General features: G+C 40.5%; 1 protein-coding gene across 1 annotated transcript in view; it reads left to right on the plus strand.

Moving 5' to 3' along the window:
• Positions 1-20,045, plus strand: part of kirrel3b (kirre like nephrin family adhesion molecule 3b) — a 183,840-nt gene that overhangs the window by 4,106 nt on the left and 159,689 nt on the right. The window lies entirely within an intron of this gene.

Genomic DNA, 20,045 nt, shown 5'->3' on the forward strand with positions numbered 1-20,045 from the left:
TGCCAGGAGCGAGCCCCTCCCCTCCTGTTTCTTCCTCCTCTGCTCCTTGAGCGGGCCCCTCCCCTCCCGGCTCACCTGACTCACGCACCTGTTCCCAATTTCCTTGATTATGTCTTCTGGCTATAAAAGCCTCACTTACCGTTCTGTCGTTGTCGGTGTATTCCTGGAAGCCCACCGTCACCCTTCCGCACGCAGTTCTGTTTGCCATTGCCCTCCTTCCTTGTTCTTGACTTTCTGTTATGTTTGATCTGTCTCAGTAAAGACTTTTTATTGGAATCACTGTCTCCACCGGGTATTTCGGATCCGATCCTTACTACCTTCCGTCGTCCCTCGAGTATTGTCACCACGCCTCGAGCGGACGTGACATGTTCAATGTTCCCAGATCACAGACCTGTCCTATGGTTGAATTGTCAACACGTGGAAAACTTAATGTCTTTTTTTTAATGTATGGTTCAATACTTTATTCTGGAAAAGAAAATAATATATCTTTGTTCTCACACACATCTCACCACACATGATAGTTTAAGTACGCGAGTGCTGTTGTGATTGCACACCCAGTTTGTGACAGATGACAGCATAACTTCACGACCAATCCCAGTGGCATGGAGTTTGTTTTCTTGTTTGGGCTGTTCCATCAAGGCCAGCCAGTTTAAGTCACCTCAGCCGATGTAACACCCCTGCTCATTTTTGTGCCGTGATAGATTAAACTCACTGTAATCCCGCTGAGCCTAAAGCCCTGTTGGATATTTATGGTAAAAAGTAAACATATGAGTGAATATACTAAGAGGCTGACTGTGGACAGCTGGAAGTTTTAATTCCTCGATTTGGCAGACTAACATTAAAAGGAGATGTTATTTCCAGGGAAAATAATATTCCCGATAACAGCGGACCTTGTATATGAAATCCGCAAAAAAAAACAAAAAAAAAACAAAAAAAAAAAATATATATATATATATATATATATATATATATATATATATATATATATATATATATATATATATATATATATATATATATATATATATATATATATATATATAACAATCATATCGACTAGGAGTTGTATCGGTAAATCTGTCAATGAAATGATTATTATGTTTTAAAATGCACTTTCATATAACATGTTAAGCACAGTATATACAGGGATTGCAGTTTCGGCCAAAGCCACATTTGGATTCTGAGAGGATTCAGGTCATATAGTGCGGGATGTGATGAGATTGGAGTCTTATTTGGATAAGGAAAAAAATGTGATGGCCTTGCACTGGTGGAGTGAGTTTACCAGTCAACAAAGCAAACTGTTTATTCTGGGCTTTTATATATATATATATATATATATATATATATATCTTTTAGGATAACCCACTTCCCAGTCCTGACAGATCTCTTTAGTAGCAACCAATCAACCACCGGCCCCTCATCTCCTCTTTTCATGAGACACTGCGGCTGGATGTCATTCCTTTGGGATAAATTTATCCAGATTGAAGCACTCAGCGAAGGGGCATTATCCCGGATTACATGTCTGTTGGGTGGCAGGGTTAAGTAATTCAACCAGATGTTGTTGTGATCACCGCGTCACCTGCGAAGGCATGGCGGGCATCTGCATGACATCCAGATGTGTATTATTTGCATCCACAAAACTTGCTTGGAAGACACAGAGGGAGGTTAGACATTTTAAAGCCATGAACAAATGTATAAGTATGCGGAATACTGAATTTACCTCATTTGGGATTTTATTTGAGATGGATTAAAATGAGGATTAATGACTTTTAAATTGCAGTTTAAGTCACAGGCGACAAACCATGTTTATTTCTTCACAAGCGGTCACATGCATTTGATGGTGCTCTCACTGTTGCCCTGTGTGCTCGTCTACCATTCCTGTGTCGCCCATTTATACTGTGGTATCAATGCATATAAATGATGGTACACTACAAAGTGTCTGTTATAAGCACAAATGGTTGTCTTTCTCTGTGGGCCCTGTAATTGGCTGACAACCAGTTCAGGGTGTACCTCAACTACTGCACAAAAACTGCTGCTCCAACATGCCTGCTGACACACACACACACACACACACACACACACACACACACACACACACACACACACACACACACACACACACACACACACACACACACACACACACACACAAACACACACATACACACATGCAACCACCACGCACAAGGTTTATTTCTTGTGCCAACTTACATTTGTATTCTCACACTGCAATTTCCTTTTCTCCCACAAAGTGCTTTTTTTCTTCAATGTCATTACAGTTGAAGTGGTTCTTCTCAGAAAAGTGCACGCCAGTGTCATAAAAGTCATCGAAACAACAACATCTATGTTGGATGGAAAGCTTTATAAGAAAACAATTCAATTACAGGTGTATGGCTATACTTTTCCCCATTTTAGTCACATTTGTTTAGGTGCTGTATGCAGCTTTTTAAAATCAACAACAAGCCAATGTATCGGCATATCCATAAAGGGGTGTTTTGGGGAACAGCCAAGTACATCCCTGTGGTGCCTGAGTGCAGGAGGCACTTGAGAAATTGGGTTGCTGATCTTATAATGACTTCGCAGGGTTTGGGAGGAGGTCTTCGGGATAGCTTAATATTCCACTTGGATGAAGTCTCCCACTTCTCATTCCCTTGCTCTTAAACCATTCTCATCAAACTAACACACTACAGACAAACAAAAAAAGTGATTGAAGCTTGACTTTATGCATGCAAATCCTCTACAAGAGATATATAATTGGTTGTACAGTAGATAAATAAATTGTGTGACTCAAGTGTGTGTTTACGTGATGCCGCTATAACTCAACCGGGATCATTACAGCTGCAACCCATTAATGGCAATATAAATGCAAATCAGCTCTTCAGTTTGAACACGCAGAAAGCGAAAGAGGGAGCATGTCACCTGGACAAGACAATGTGTGATATTCCAACAACAGCGGATAATTTCAGTTTTGAGATGGGTGTGGCAGAGTAGTCTTCATGCAACATACTTTTTATTTGATTTCATGGTATCTTTGAAGGAATTTAGTTTTTAATGCATCCACATCGAACTGCATAGAACTACATGCTTTAATCATTGTATTGCTCTTTCCACCACTGATCGTGTCATCATTCTCAGTTTTTGCACATTTTCAGCAACCATCATTAAATAAGCATTTCAAAATCTATACATTCACTTTATACTGTATAGTCTAACAGTGGGCATTTGCAACTGTGAAGCACAACAGTACTGTTTAGACAGGAAAATGGAGAACAGTGGAACAAAAGTGGTATGGGGGATGTGAGTACAGGCCAAACTTGTCTCAGTGCCAGCCAAAACTCTTGACATCTAAAAGGCGAATGAGTAGCTTTGAGAATAAAACATGTCACCCTCACCCAACATTCCCATACCCTCTGACGGTCTGCATCCTTTTTTTCTTTCCAGTTGGCAACAGAGGCTCAGAGCCACCTGCTTGTCCCAAAAAGACAATTAAGCAATTGAGAAAAATAAAGTCCATTCATTTGCCGTCCCTGCACTGTTTGGAAAGTGCCAGCCACTGAAGTGAATGCCACCTTTACACCACAAACAAAGTGTCTCGCAGCGGCTGGCGGAAAAGAGTCAACCCTAATCACAGTTGCTCTTGAGCAATCTGTGATATAAGGCTTGCATACCGATGAGCCCGTTGGGATATATCAAAGAAACGGGAACTGAACATGGCACAAAAAACACCAATGCATACCAATCAATGCAAATAATAGGCTGGTAAAAATAATCCCAAAGTATTTGGGAAAATCCGAATAAAGCACAATTAAGTTTACTTAATCTGAAAATGCAGGTCACTTCAATCGATCAATTGAAATGACTTGTTTTTCAACAGCAGTGATCCTGTTGAAGTTGACATGGTATTAAAATGGTGGGGAAATAAGACAGTATAGGTATGAGTGTTAGGGGCAACTTCAATATTCAGACCACAGGTATGGAATTTGAAGAGCTCTTGTAATAATCGATTTGTATAGATTTGTATTTTATTTCATCAGAATCAGATCAGAATCAGAATCATCTTTATTGCCAAGGATTTAAGTATATTCAAGTATATAAGTATTCAAGTATTTATGTATATTCATCAAGTACAATGTGGATTAAAGTCTCATACAAATATAATACTGTGCTAATGCATCTTGATCTGTTTTAATACTGTCTTTTCAAATACACTGGACGACAGTTTCAATATGCATACAATCGAAGACATGGTCGTCTCTAACCATCCGGGAGACTTTTTCTTTTTTTTTGCAAACACAGAGATCGTTTAAACTTTCCGCTGTCCTTTGGGCACCGTCCAACGATAAATGGCAATTAGTCTGGTGAAAAAAATGAACAATAGGTACAACAAACCCTTGTACCTCCTTCTGTCTGTAATCTTTCAAACCTGACTTCATCAAATCAAAATACCACAGCACAGGACCATCTGAAGACAAACCTCAAGACAAACAGTTGTAGAGCAGCCAGAGACCTTTGGGGTGAGCCGCGGGCAAAGCCATCAATGACAGAGAGCAAGAGGGGAGACGTGGAGGCCCGTGGTGAACAATGATGAACTAACTCCACCCTATCAGAGATTGTATTAGAGTGGCAAGAGAGGGAGCCCTAAAAGCCACGCATAGTTTATTGAAGTGATAATGTTACGAGAGAAAGGCTCCGAAATGACTGATGATTGGCCATGTCCTCTTTAAGGAGTGACATTAGGCATGTTTGGGTGAGGTGTCAGGTCTGCCATGGTCAGCTCATCTTCTTTCAAAAGCAGAAAAAGAGAGCCACTACAGATGTTCATCCCCCCTTCATCTATGCTATGCTATGCTATGCTTTGCTATGCAATAAAGCATCATCTAAATTCAAACGAATTAACACTACAAAGAACCCATATGTCATAAAAAGTGAGAAAAAAACACCCCATTAATAGGACAGTGACGACATATCTGCCTCATTGATGCAGACGGATAGTACCGCTAATGCGTGCGTAGGTGGCAAATGCATGACATTTATAAAACTAGGCTTATCCTTAGTGCTCCAAATATCTAAACTTTGAGAGCTGAATGGAATTACTGGGACTATATGTTACGTTTTGGTAACATCAGGACATGATATGAAAAAAAAAATTCTCCATGTGCAGCTAAACCGAAATGACAATTTAAATCAAAGTCTTTATTGTGTGGCACACATTTGTTATGAATTCAGCGACAGATAGGACTCCTGTCATCACAGGTAAGCAAACATATCTGCGGCATGAAAAAAGAAAGACAATCAGAATCACAATTTATTAAATATCTCTCACTTACAGTTGTAATCCTAATCCAAATACTGGAGCATTCGTTGTGTGAGTCGAGTTGCCGTGCATACTTTATCGATGAGAAGGTTTCTTCAGCCGTCATCTGTACAAAAGTGAAGGTTTCGGACGTTTCGCCTCCTATCCAAGAGGCTTCGTCAGCGAACTAAAGTCTGACTGGTCGTATCGGCCCCATTTATATATCCCTAATGTCCAGACATGGTGGCGCCGGACACAGCTATGATAGGTCCCTACTCTCACGTTGGGGGGGCAGGGGAACCCCTCCCTGTGGCCCCACTGATTGTTCCTACATTCCTGACTAACGACTGGCCTATTACCCCCACTCCCCCCAACCTGAGAGTAGGGACCTATCATAGCTGTGTCCGGCGCCACCATGTCTGGACATTAGGGATATATAAATGGGGCCGATACGACCAGTCAGACTTTAGTTCGCTGACGAAGCCTCTTGGATAGGAGGCGAAACGTCCGAAACCTTCACTTTTGTACAGATGACGGCTGAAGAAACCTTCTCATCGATGGACCACTCCTGTACGACTGAGAGCTTACACAGACGTGCATACTTTATGTGGATAAAAACTTCAATGCGATTATTCTTCATATGCTAATTTAATTGTGTTTTTAGCTTTGCTTCTGTGGTTGAGAACTACACAATTTCTTTCTTCATGTAAGAGCATTACAGGGGAATAAAAACATGAGTGGCTATTATACTGTGGTAACCGTCGAAAAAAGTCTGTCTGACACCTGGACGGCGACACGGTGGGTCATCAAAAATGCATAAGGGCATTCAACGACGATGGTTTTAGCAGTGAAATATTCAGAGGTGTCATCGCCCCCCTCCTCACCTGCGTTCCCCAAACTTTTGCCTGCTAATGATCATGAATTATTCAAATGACTTTCATTAAAAAACTAGGCATGGCCTCATTTCATATTGATCTAAATTATACATTTAAGTTCAATCTCCACACGCAAATATGACAGCTTGAGCATGACCTCAAATAATCTCCCGCTTTCATATTTCATATTTACTTTTTGTTGGCTTCACATTCTGATGTATGGATGCAATCATTAGCCGATGAACTCACTAAACTATTTTCTGTCATCTCTTAAGGATTTTGTGCATTAACTCGCACTCTGGCGACAAAGACACATTGCTACAGTTTTAAAAAAGAAAATGTTCTCAGACTGAAAGCATACAGTTGGAACAGGACTGGTCAAGGACAACTGATGGATTTATTTTAATCGTTCGTCCTTGGTTCATTGCTTCTACGGGCGTTGTCGACAGGATATGGTTAAATCATTAGGAAGCCAGGTGTAGAACAGAAAGTTGGTTTAATCTTGAAGAGAGCGGAGACATTGTGGTGTCGGCAAAGGAGGAAGCATGGCGTGAGAGCTAGAATGGGAGAGCATTTTATACGGCGCGCAATGTGTGACGCGATAGGATGTGACGTAATGTAAATGCGACATCATGTCAGGGAAGGCAGGATATGACGTATCAGGAAGTCCAAAATGTAAACAAAGATTAGGAAGCGATGTTCAGAGATGTTTGTATGGCGAATTACCCCAACTACAACTTTCTTCACTGGCAGTGATCTCCATTGAGACAGAGAGACTTGGACTTCATTTATAAGTAAAGGTAACGCGATAATAAAGTTTTTTTTAATTCCTTTTTCTTTCTATGCTACAGTTTGTATTCCATATATAAAGAATGCTGACATGACATTTTAAACAAAACATGTTAACTGTTGCCAATCAAATGGTGAATAAGCTACTCTGTGGAGTTCATATATTTGTAAATCTGACTGTGATGACGTCAGTGCCTCAGCTGCCATGAACCTCACCGCACATCACTGTCGAATATATATGCAGTTGGGGGGTGCGGGGCAGCGAGAAAGTGTGAGAGAGATAGAAAGTGTGTGTGTGTGTGTGTGAGAGAGAGAGAGAGAGAGAGAGAGAGAGAGAGAGAGAGAGAGAGAGAGAGAGAGAGAGAGAGAGAGAGAGAGAGAGAGTTGGCATTGTTTATTCCAAAGCAACCATCTTTTTTTACCCCTCGTCAGGTCTGACTCTTTGATCATCGCTGCCATACTGGATCTAAAATGGCAAACGAACAGTTCCGCAATCCAAGTGACTTTCAAAGTTGTGTGGCTCTTTGAAGGCTGGCAAACAAGCACCTTTCATCTCGAAAATCGTCAGCTGTGTTGTACAAAATGAATACAGGACTTAATGAGAGACAAAGTCAGTCACAGTGCAGCCCTTATGTTGAAGCGAAGATTGGAGGGTCATGCTGTGATTCCACCATGTGAGGAAAATGACTTGCATTTTGTGCAGTCTTGGTTTTCTGACATTAATCAAACACCTTGAACATATGAAGCGCTGCGTCTTATGAAATCACGGCTCAGCAAGCAATCATGAATAAGATGTTTTTTTAATTTCTTTTTAGGTCTAATTTTCTGTTTAATTTTACACAATGGTATTTTTTTTAACCCAATGTGACTTATATACAAAAAAAAAACACATATGAACAAACAATATCTGCATGAAAATCTCCTTCTGAGATTGTGAATGTCGCTAAAAGTCAATTTAACATGACCAAATATTTCTTTTATCATGTTCGTTCATTCATTTTAAGAGAAAAAAGGTCTCATAAGACAACTCATAATTCAACCCCAAGCTGCTGTAGGTGAGAGCCAGTGTCTCACAGACAGGGCATTTGATAAGTGAGCATGGACTGTGTCCCCACCTTAATTGTCATGTCTGCTTCTTCCCCTGTGTGAAAAACTTGGGGAGCTTTGCATAAAATGAGAGCAGGGAGGCACCATTTGCCAGGGCCGTCTTGGCACACCACATCGTTTACACTGACGGCTCTAATAAATGACATCAACAGATTGCTTTGGAACAAACAAAGCCTAATGGAACCAAAGTGTGGGTTAATTTCCAAAAAATAAAATGAAATGGGAAAAAAACACATTTTCAAGGAGAGAGTGTGGAAGAGTGTCTCTCACAGAACAACCCCCCCAAAAAATCAAATAGGATTGGAAATGTTATGCACACAAAAAAAAAATATTTTCCTCCACATTCCTTTTTTCACTGTCTTCTTTTGCCTCCCAGAAAGAAAAACAAACTAAAATAAAAAATAAAAGCATTTGGGCACGTGGACAGTTTTGCTCTGTAGGACCCTTGTTCCAACAGGCCAGCCAGGTCAGAGAAAGCCTGGAAGCTCTTTGTTCTTAAAATGCTTCAAATGGAAGACAACAATGACATGTAGAAATAGATGAAATGGAACATATGTCAGGTAAAATCAGGATGACCGCCCATCAAAAAAGATAGCGCTAGAAAAATACGTTAATCGACACTTGGGAGAAAGCTAAAATAAAATGATGAAAACAAAAAATCCAATCAATTAAGTTTACCATGGGAAAATGGATCGCCAGGTGCCCAATAACGGTTAAGCTTAATTGGGAATTGTGAAAGGCAAAAACTTGCCAAAGTAAAAACGTTCGCTCAGAGGATGGACAAGATCGAGACTTGAAGTCCATTTTGGAATGTAGATTGAGTTAATTGAAGTAGTTCTAAAAATGTCACACATATACACATATATTTTTTACAAAGTGATCCTTTTATGGTATGTTGTGATTTTTTGCAGCACAGTATATTTATTCAATTTATGTGTGTATGTGTGTGTATGTGTGTGCGTGCGTGTGTATGTATGTGTGTGTGTACGTGTGTGTGTATGTGTGTATGTGCGCATGCGTGCACGTATGTACGTATGTATGTATGTATGTATGTATGTATGTATGTATGTACGTATGCATGTAAGTATGTATGTATGTATGTATGTATGTATGTATGTATGTATGTATGTATGTATTTATGTATTTATTTATGCATTATTCATGCATTCATTTATTCATTCATCCATTTAGTCACTTATTTATTGATTTTTTTTATTTATTGATTTACACATTCAGTCATTTATTCATGTATTCATTATTCGTGTATTCATCTCATCTCTCATTTTCCGTACCGCTTATTCCTCATTAGGGTTGCGGGGGTTGCTGGAGCCTATCTCAGCTGTCTTCGGGCACGACACCCTGAATTGGTTGCCAGCTAATCGCAGGGCACACAAAGACATACAACAGTCACTCTCACACTCACACCTAGGGACAATTTGGAGTGGTCAATCTGCCTGCCATGCATGTTTTTGGAGTGTGGGAGGAAACCGGAGGACCCGGAGAAAACCCACGCGGGTCCGGGGAGAACATGCAAACTCCACACAGGGAGGGCGGACAGGGACGCGAACCGGCGACCCCTGCAATGTGAAACCGGTGTGCTAATCACTCGACTACCAGGCCGCCCTCGTGTATTCATGTTTTATTATTCATTTATTTATTTATATATCAATTTCATTTATTCATTGATTGGTTGCTTGATCGATCCATTTATTCTTTAATTTATTCATGTATGTATGTATGTATGTATGTATGTATGTATGTATGTATGTATGTATGTATGTATTTATTTATTTATTTATTTATTTATTTATTTACGGCCGAAATGGAACAATGACACTTTCTCTTCACATTCTCTGAACAGACAATCAAAATATTCGTCACCCTAAAAAATAAACATATTTTTAGATCATTAAAAATGTAAGAAATAAAAATATGATCAGAGCATGACTGAAGTTTCACATGTATTGGCAGCCGGCCTTTGTCTAATACAGGGGTGTCAAAGTCATTTTTTGCCGCGGGCCACATTGTAGTTATGGTTTCCTCTCGAGGGCCGTTATGAATTTGGGGGACCCATTAGAATGTTTAAATCCCTTCAAATATTACATATTTTACATACATATTTTATTTTGTTATGCTTAGAATATCTTGTTTTCTATCCTTTCACTCCCACCCCAACCCCATCCCTCTTCAATTGCTGCTGTGGACTGCAAATTTCCCCATTGCGGGACGAATAAAGGTATTCTGATTCTGATTCTGATTCTGATTCATATAGAGCACACAGCAAATTAATGAATAACTCGTTTTCAAATCTGAAGTCAAGAATAATGACTTTTATTGTGGTTGACATCCAAAAATATGAAATTTTGGCTCAGATTTTAGCAATCATCATGGAATTTAACAAGTTTGATTTGCTTTCGCGGGCCGAAAAAAATGATGTGGTGGGCCGGATTTGGCCCGCGGGCCTTGACTTTGACACCAGTGCTCTAATACGATCCATTCGAAAAGCAGGATGAACATTTGAGGTAATTTTCACATTGATTGACACAGCCCGATAAGTGTCATTTAATCAGGTGCACTTGTTATTGTGATAATGGTACTCACAGCCTTTAGGTCATTTGTGTTGTGGCACTTTGCAAGTACTGTGTGCTTTTGGACTCTTCTTCAAGGTGGAGCCCATTTGTCGAAAGTGAAGCATTTTTTTCCCAGGCATTTTTTTTCCTTCTTAAATTCACAGATTAAGAGGAGGTTGAAAATGCCACAGGGGTGCCGTTGTGTTTTCTAAATTAAATAGCGAGGCTCACTGCTCAGTGGGGAGGTCCTTAACCACAACATTCTATTTTCTCTTGTTTGCTTCTTTCAGTAGAATATATCTCGCCAGAAAAAGAATCTCTTTGATTTTTTTAATGAACTCGCATTGGTCAGATCTCACAAGAATGCAGTCTGTCAGCATCATTACGGCAATGAGGCAAACCGCCTTATTCTTTGTGCCGTGGAAGCTGTTTGAGTAAACTGTTAAACTGGAACGAGGCGAGTATCTCGGTGAGTGGAGTGTGAGCCATATTATGACGCCCCCCGAGGCAAGTCGCATGTCCTACTTTTTATCCAAAGTCCTCTGTACCTTTGTGATGATTCGTTTCCAGATATACCTGTGTGCATGCTTAGAGCACGGCATATTCGCGCACACATCTCGGTGCGTCCAACACAAAAGACTAGATTTCGAAAGGTGCCAGAATGAGTTTGTCACGGCAAGCACAAACTTGAGGAGAAAAGAAGGGGGGGGGGGGGGTACAGGGGGCTACGGAGAGAGTCATTCCCCAGGCATCCAAAGTCTGTCAGACTGATTAAGTCACACAGTTGGAGTGAGAGTTAGGAAAGCTGAACCGGAGCATGCTAAGGGTAGCATAGTATGACAGCTATAAAACACTGGGGAGTATAGCAACGTTTAAGTACTAACGTAGCTGCATGTCGCATGTGCATGCACTTACACCTGACCCCTGAGACTCATGCTGCATACCAGCGTGCATCCCATCATCCTACCCACAGTTCCTTCACCCCTCGGGCGACATAAAGCAGGTCAGGGGCATCTTAAAGTTCACAAAATGAAACATGACAGGACAATGCTAGCATATGCCTGTGTGACAGTGAAGCAAATACATGACTGATGGATGAGATCTTTCTGAAGGTTCGGAGCAGCGCGGTGGGGAGCGCCACTACTCGATTTTGAATAAAATATTGAACTCAACTGGCAACAATATAAAACTAACTGTTCACATATTGCAGGCCTTCTTCATATGGCTTTGTGTGACTCATTTGTTCATACAAATTCCCCAAAAAATAAATTAATGTCACCCAAGTTTGAACAAAAAATGCTAACCGGAGCACATGAGACATCAGAAGTTAGGTTTTGCTATTAGCCTCACATTGTAATGATTTGTCGTGTACATTTAACAGTTTTAACAGTTTAGTTTTCACACTTGTGCAAGAATGTGAAAGGAAACAGACGGAGTATTCTGGAAAACCGGATTCGTCAAAGTTTACTTTTTTTCACTTGGGATGTGTGGAGAGGGAGTAGGGATGGGGCCTAGGGGGTTAGCAGGCTTGAATGTCATGGCAAAAGGGAAAAGGGTACACACATTAACTATGCACTGGATAAGGGACAATACCTGCATGACATAAAGTGCAAATGAGACAAAAGATTGGTTATAAGGTTGACCGGGGCGATGGCGAGGGTCCACCTCCATATTGAAAAAAAGCATCACCCGCACGAGATCAAGTGTCCCACCGCTAAGCCCGTGCGCCATCTATCCCACCTCCAGCATTAAACGATAATTGCTCAGCAATCGAACGAGGGAAAGGGGCTCACCAAATTAAGAGTCATTAACCAGGATACTGACTTCAGTGCGGCATTGTGAAATACTTACAAGCTCAATTCTTGCCAGTGATTCACGTTCACAGCATGTGTAAATGTGCTCCCTCCATGCTACTTTTAATACAAATTCAAAGCCGCGCTTAGGCTTGTGAGTAATTACCGTGGCAAAACACAACATCCCACTTGATAGGTTCAAAGTAAAACATATTTTCATGGGAAAAAAATAAAAAAAACCCTCGCCCCCTACTTTGGTGGAAATGTGACTTTTGTGTTAAATGGGTTGCTATCAAAGGAATTTGAAAGAAACATGGTTCATATAAGGGTGGACTGCAGATGTTGAGCAGCCCGCTTATGACGACAAATGTTCTTTGATCGGGGGCCGCATCTGGTGACAGGAAGACGTGTGTGGGTTGTCTCAAGAGTGTTCAAAGTACATGTGTTTATCTTCCTCATCATACACAAGCACTTTGCATGGCCTTTATTGGTTGCAACTGTTCGAAGTCATCCACGTCATAATAAGGACAAAAGTTAATTGCGAAATAAACTGCATGTGAATGCCGTATGAAAACATATGGAACCCTTATTATAAAAAATGGTGGAATGATATGGAATTCGATCCAAAAGCATGTGGAATGATAATGGTGTAAAATGTGTTGATGAAAAGGGTGCAATTGTCATGATCTGGTTGGCGACCAACGGGTGGCGCTGTCGGCCCCGCCTGCATCTGCACAGGTGTTGGTCGTCCCGATCAGTGGCGGACTGCCACGTTCGGATTGGCGACCAACGGGTAGCGCTGTCACCCCTGCCTGCTGCCTCGCAGAAGCTGGTCGTTCCCAATCTGTGACACTCAAAAGGACTCCCGGCACGACCATTCGCTGTCCGGTTATTGTTGTATGATTGGTATGCAATTTTGTGCTTTGTGCATTGTGTAAGCATTGTATGCTGTACATGTGTTTGTTACATCTTGGAAGACTTTTACTCTTGGTTTTCTTTTGATACTTTGTATTTTTCTGTTCAAATGATTTTAACGTTTTAGATTTTGTTCATGTTGACTTTATTTTAATACAACTTCTCAAATACAACCTGCTGCTCCATCCTGGCTGCTTTTTGCTTTTTGGGATCCACAACCACCATCACCATCTTGCAAACCGTGACAAAAATGATATTCAATAATATGGATTCATGTCGGCAGATATTGAATGAAACTGGTGAAAAATATGTTGTGATATTGAATGTCAATGAAAGAAAAGGGATGCTGTGGAATTATATTTTACATACTCAAATGATGTTGAATGACAAAGAATGATATGAAATGATATGGATTTAGAAAAGCTACATGTTGGTAATGGAAAAAAAAATGGTAAAGTAATGGAGGGATGGATAGATAGATAGATAGATAGATAGATAGATAGATAGATAGATAGATAGATAGATAGATAGATAGATAGATAGATAGATAGATAGATAGATAGATAGATAGAAAGATAGATGACCCACCCCCCCAAAAAAAAAACGAACAAAAAAACTCAGAAAGACTCTGTGGATGGTAGAAGCAAATGAAGGAATGGTCGACCGAGTTGTACGGCCAGCGAGGATTTTTTTGTACAGTGACTTTTGTTTATTTATTTATCTTTTGATCAATTTATTTCTTTTTTTTTGATCTATATATTTATTTATTTAGTTAGAAAGTTACTGTATTTGGGTAGTTTGTTTGTGATTTGTTTATTCATCTCCTTATTTATCATGTATCTGTATGTTTCATTCATTCAAACCACCTCTGATGATTGATGCTGTTTGACTGATCATTTGCATTTCTGCTTTACTTCATGCCACTGTTATTGAACATTCAACTGTTGTTCTACAATTATTATAGCTTTGTTGGCTTTATTTATCATTGGAAAATATTTCTAACAACTCTAAGTTCCTTAGACCACTGTTATTCAATCACATTTCGTCAGGGATTGAAATACAGTAAGACCTCAATTTACAAACTTAATTGGTTCCCAGACAGAGTGTGTAAGGCGAAAAGTGTGTGTCTCAAAAAAAAATTCCCATAGGAAACCATTAAAATGGGAATAATCCATTCCTGGGTTTCCATAATATATAGTTTTTAACTAAATAAGCCTTAAAACTACACACAACATACCTTATTCTGTGTATAATAAATGTGGTATTGTAATGAAAGAAATACACTGCATTGTATCATAAAGTCACAAAGAGAGGCACATTATATGAGGACTGTAATTAAAGAAATAAACTGTGCTGAGAAATAAAGTTTTATTTACCTTTTTGATGGTCGTTGATGGATTATGGAAGGCGAGTCACCTTCCATAAGGACTGTTGGTAACTTAACCTCTGGTGCTGTTCGGTCGTGTGCTTCCGCCGAAGATCACTCCGCCAGCCGTGGTGGGTGTGTATTATGAAAATAGTGCTTATTATAAGGTTTAATTTTCATAAATTTGACGTTTGTAAGACAAAAAGTTTGTAAGTTGAGGTGTATATATATATATATATATATATATATATATATATATATATATATATATATATATATATATATATATATATATATATATATACAGTAAAGTCTCGTTATAAGTCTCGTTATAATCTAAGTGCACAACTCCGTTACATATATATATATATATATATATATATATATATATATATATATATATATATATATATATATATATATATATATATATAAGTGTGTACAAAATGTCTTTTTACTTAAAAAATATAGTGTGCTTTAGAACAAAGTGTGCACTATTGTCATGATGCCAAAAAAATGTTAAATTATTTTGTGTTTTCTGGATTTTGGATGGTAGAAAGGTGCGCATTTCTCCCCATCCAAAACAGTAGAGTTGGGCAACCACTAATTGACTCTGAGAAGGTGATTGCAACCACCTGGGAATGGCCAATTGCCGCTGGGACCTGATTGGCCAGAAGCTCAGGAGAAGCACCTTTAAAACCAGACTCTGCCAGTCACTACAAGGAGGAAGAAGAGGGAGAAAGGACAGCCTGGAAAGCAGTGTTACCAGTGGTCTGCCGAAAACTGATATCCACCGTGACTTAAAATAAAGAAAACTCACAATACCCTTCCTGCATCTGACTGCAACTTTTATCATCTTTCCACCTGCTTGCTGTCTCGCCCCACAACTGGGAAATTGAGAGAGATAGATGTATGGATGTATGTATGCACGTATGGATAGATGGATAAGTATGCGATGGATGGGTGGGTGGATGGATGACGGACAGACCGACGGACAAAAGGATTTATCTATCTATCTATCTATCTATCTATCTATCTATCTATCTATCTATCTATCGACCGACCGTTCAAATAATTGTTGATTTATCATCATATGTTGTTCATTCCAGATAATATTGAGGAAACACAATCACACAAATCACAATGTAGACTGGTCATTTGGCTATCTAATGATCCTACATGGTCCTTTAAATTATTCAAATTCACCAAACATTTTATTGGATTGGATTGGATTTGCCTTAATTGCTCATTTACATTTTAATTTACATTTCACAGCAGCAAAGTTATGAAAGGAAGATTACATTTTAGATGAAGTTGCCTTGGGTAAAACATTGCCACAAAAAGTACAATAAAGAAATAAACTGTACCATAATAAACCGTTTGTTTTTCAATCTGGTGTTTTGATTTTGGCGATTCAAAATTCAAATGAAAACAACATTTTTAACCAATATGCACATTTTTTCCCTGCCAAATCTTCACATGAACAGACTCGTGAGTATTTTCATAGACTCTTCAAGTCCCCTAAGGTGGATCATTAAGACAGGCAGAAAGAGCAATATTCTGTGACTGGGACTGACCCGAGTGCTGTTGCTGGGTCAAGGTTTGAGCCAGTGGCGGATGAGTCCCTCTGCCACTTGTGATACACTATGCACTTGCGCCACATCATGCAAGTGCAGACATGTAGAAGCGATAGTGCAGGCGCTTCAAAACAAACTTGGTGGCATTGCAATTTTGAGCAGTGCTTAGTAAATACACAAATGCTATTTCAAAATGGAATTTTCTCTTGTCAATGTTTATTGAAGCACCATAGCTACCAAAGCAATCTGAATAAATATTCACTGGAATTGAACAACCATTTCAAGATTCTCTTGTGCAACCCCAGTGTGATATTTCCCCAAATCTGTCACGGTTTTGCGAGGTGGTGATGGCGGGTTCGGATCCCAAAAAGCAGGCAGGAGGGAGCAGGAGGTTGTTTGACAAATTGTATTAAAATAAAGTCAGCAGGAACAAAATGTAAAACATCAAAATGATCTGAATGGAAAAAATACAAAGTAGCAAAAGAAGACCAAAAGTAAAAGCCCGCCAAGGTTAAACAAACACGTACACGATGCATGCTGCCACCAAGCAGCAAACAAACAATGAATCGGCACTGGATGATCGTGCCAGGTGTCCTTTAAGTGTCATTGATTATAACGACCAGCACCTGCGAGGCTGCCGACAGGGCTGACGTCGCTACCCGCTGTTCGCCAATCTGATCGGGACGACCAGCACCTGTGCAGGTGCAGGCGGGGCCGACAGCGCCCCCCGTTGGTCGCCAACCAGATCATGACAGTACCCCCCCTTCAAGGGGCTGCTTCCAGAAGTCCCAACAGTCTCCCAAAAGGTCCACCCGCCAGGGAACGGTCGGTGGAGAGGGCAACCGCTGCCTCTCCAGCATACGACGGGCGGCGGCCTGATGGGAACGGGACTCGGCCTGGGGTGGACGAAGACGCGGCACGGATCGTCGTGGGCGTGAGTGCGATCCCTCTCGCACGTTCACGCGACGGCGCATGGCTCTGCGTGGACGTCGACTGCCAGGCGCAGAATGGCACCCCGTACGGCCGTATGGGACCAGGTCTCGGCCGGACGCCGACGTGGGCGTGAACTGCCCGGCTCCGGGGGAACGAGACGGGTCCAGAGCCGCTCCGGGATCCAGCGGTGAGTGGGGTCTCGGACTGACGTTGACGCGGACGTTGCACGGCTCGTCGTGGATGAGACTCAATTCGTCATGCACGACGACAGCGTGGCTGGACGTGGGCGTGCAATGCCAGTCACCCAGTGTCACCCTGGACGGCCACCTGGAAGGAGGTCTCGGCCGGACGTTTACGTGGACGTTGCGGCTCGTCGAGTGACGCAATTCAAACGCGACGAGGCTTGCGCTAACGTGGACGTAGCATGGTCAGGCACGGGGTGGAAATGAGACGGGTCCGATGTACCTGCGGGATCCGATGGTTGGCCGATTCATTCTGTCACGGTTTTGCGAGGTGGTGATGGCGGGTTCGGATCCCAAAAAGCAGGCAGGAGGGAGCAGGAGGTTGTTTGACAAATTGTATTAAAATAAAGTCAGCAGGAACAAAATGTAAAACATCAAAATGATCTGAATGGAAAAAATACAAAGTAGCAAAAGAAGACCAAAAGTAAAAGCCCGCCAAGGTTAAACAAACACGTACACGATGCATGCTGCCCCCAAGCAGCAAACAAACAATGAATCGGCACTGGATGATCGTGCCAGGTGTCCTTTAAGTGTCATTGATTATAACGACCAGCACCTGCGAGGCTGCCGACAGGGCTGACGTCGCTACCCGCTGTTCGCCAATCTGATCGGGACGACCAGCACCTGTGCAGGTGCAGGCGGGGCCGACAGCGCCCCCCGTTGGTCGCCAACCAGATCATGACAAAATCCATACCACTCGTGAGAATAATGCCTGATAAAAAAGTAAACACAACAAGACAACACTCAAGAGTGCCAACTTCAAACAAGGTAGCCCATGCAGACCGGATGACTGTTTATTATTGAGAGTTCGTACACGGAAAATTTATTATGAGGTCACAAACCAAACAAAACATTACAGTAGTAGTTGTTGTAGTAGTAACACAGTAGTAGAGAGAATGGCGTTAACTAATCTACAAAAAGATACAAATATTACTATTTTGCCAGCAGACAAGGGTAGGTGTACAGTGCTTCTCAACACATCGGATTATGAAGACAAAATAAATAGGTTAATCAGTGATTCTTCCACCGGACTCTGCTATGATAGGTCCCTGCTCTCAGGTTGTGGGGAGATGCAGCTGCACTGATAGTTCCTATTGTTCTGACTATTGTTCATCCATCATAATCTTCATCATTGGTGGCGGTACATTTTTCAAGGAATGAAGCGTGAATATACATTTCCCAATTCAGCATGTATCATATAAAAGTACTAAAAAAATTTGAGTAAACTACTCAAAAATTTTGACGTAAAATTTTTGAGTTTTTTTTTATTCAATATACTGAATAATATAATTCCATAAAGAAGAAGAAACATATCCACTGGCTATACACCTTGTGTGCATATTTATATGGTTATATATTTTTTTTCTTTTTTGTGTCTTTATTGCCTGCCATGCCAAACAAAGACTTTAATTGGACACCGCTTCGTTGTAATCGGCAATACCTTGGAAAGCTCAAAATTAATCAGGGTACACTTACGACAATGCCTTGAGAATTTAACATTTAGAAGTGTAATTAGGAATCTTTCCAATTAGCTCAAGGTAAGAGAATTAATTATATGTCCAATTATGCTGCGGGAGCTTGTAAACCAGTTGATCCTTAAGTACAGGGAAGTCGCTGTTTCGTGGACACCGGAGGAGAAGGTCAAGTCACAACAAGGCAAGTGGTTGATTCCACTAATCAGTGGCACCGACATGAAAGCCACAAACCTCTTCAGCATGTTGTGATGCAATTCTGCAAGTCCTAGCTTGATAAATTAAGTGGCTTCCTGCTTGAATGATGTCCACAGAGAATGACAATCAAATTACTCTTGGACTGATCATTTGCATTTCTGCTTTACTTCATGCCACTGTTATTGAACATTCAACTGTTGTTCTTCAATTATTATAGCTATGTTGGCTTTATTTATCATTGGAAAATATTTCTAACAACTCTAAGTTCCTTAGACCACTGTTATTCAATCACATTTCGTCAGGGATTGAAATACAGTAAGACCTCAATTTACAAACTTAATTGGTTCCCAGACAGGTTTAATTTTCAGATATTTGACGTTTGTAAGATGAAAAGTTTGTAAGATAAGGTGTTTGTTACTCACTGTATTGTATTCTTGTCAGCCGACCAGTTAAAATACTGTCTTTGAAAACATTACCGGCTAAAGCAGACACGGATCCAGTTTAAACTCTTCAATCCAGTATTTTTTCCCTTCTTCTTCTTTTTCTTCTTGCGTGCTAAAATCTGATGCAAAATTCAATTTCTCACTCTTATGTGAGTGCAAACCAGTCAAGCATTTCATTGTCAGTAAGTCAATTTGTTCCAAGAAGCCTAAAATACTGTATATGCTTTTGAATATTTGCGTTCACAGCAGATATGTTTAACATCTGTTTAAAATGTTCTGTGAATATAATACAGTCGTCTCACATTTGTTCCAGATCTGTTTATTACTTGGTTATTTATCATGATACATGTATGCTGAGGTGCCCTTGGAGCGTATTGTAAGCCGTTAATGCTTCCTGAAATGTTCTTGTCCTTTTCGTCTTATTGTAAAAGCTGAGCACCTGTACCCTCCGATAAATCTAAAGAACAAAAGG

This window comes from Hippocampus bargibanti, linkage group LG14 (genome assembly GCF_051943395.1).
Source record: "Hippocampus bargibanti isolate YZ-2025 linkage group LG14, ASM5194339v1, whole genome shotgun sequence".
NCBI classification, from domain to species: domain Eukaryota; kingdom Metazoa; phylum Chordata; class Actinopteri; order Syngnathiformes; family Syngnathidae; genus Hippocampus; species Hippocampus bargibanti.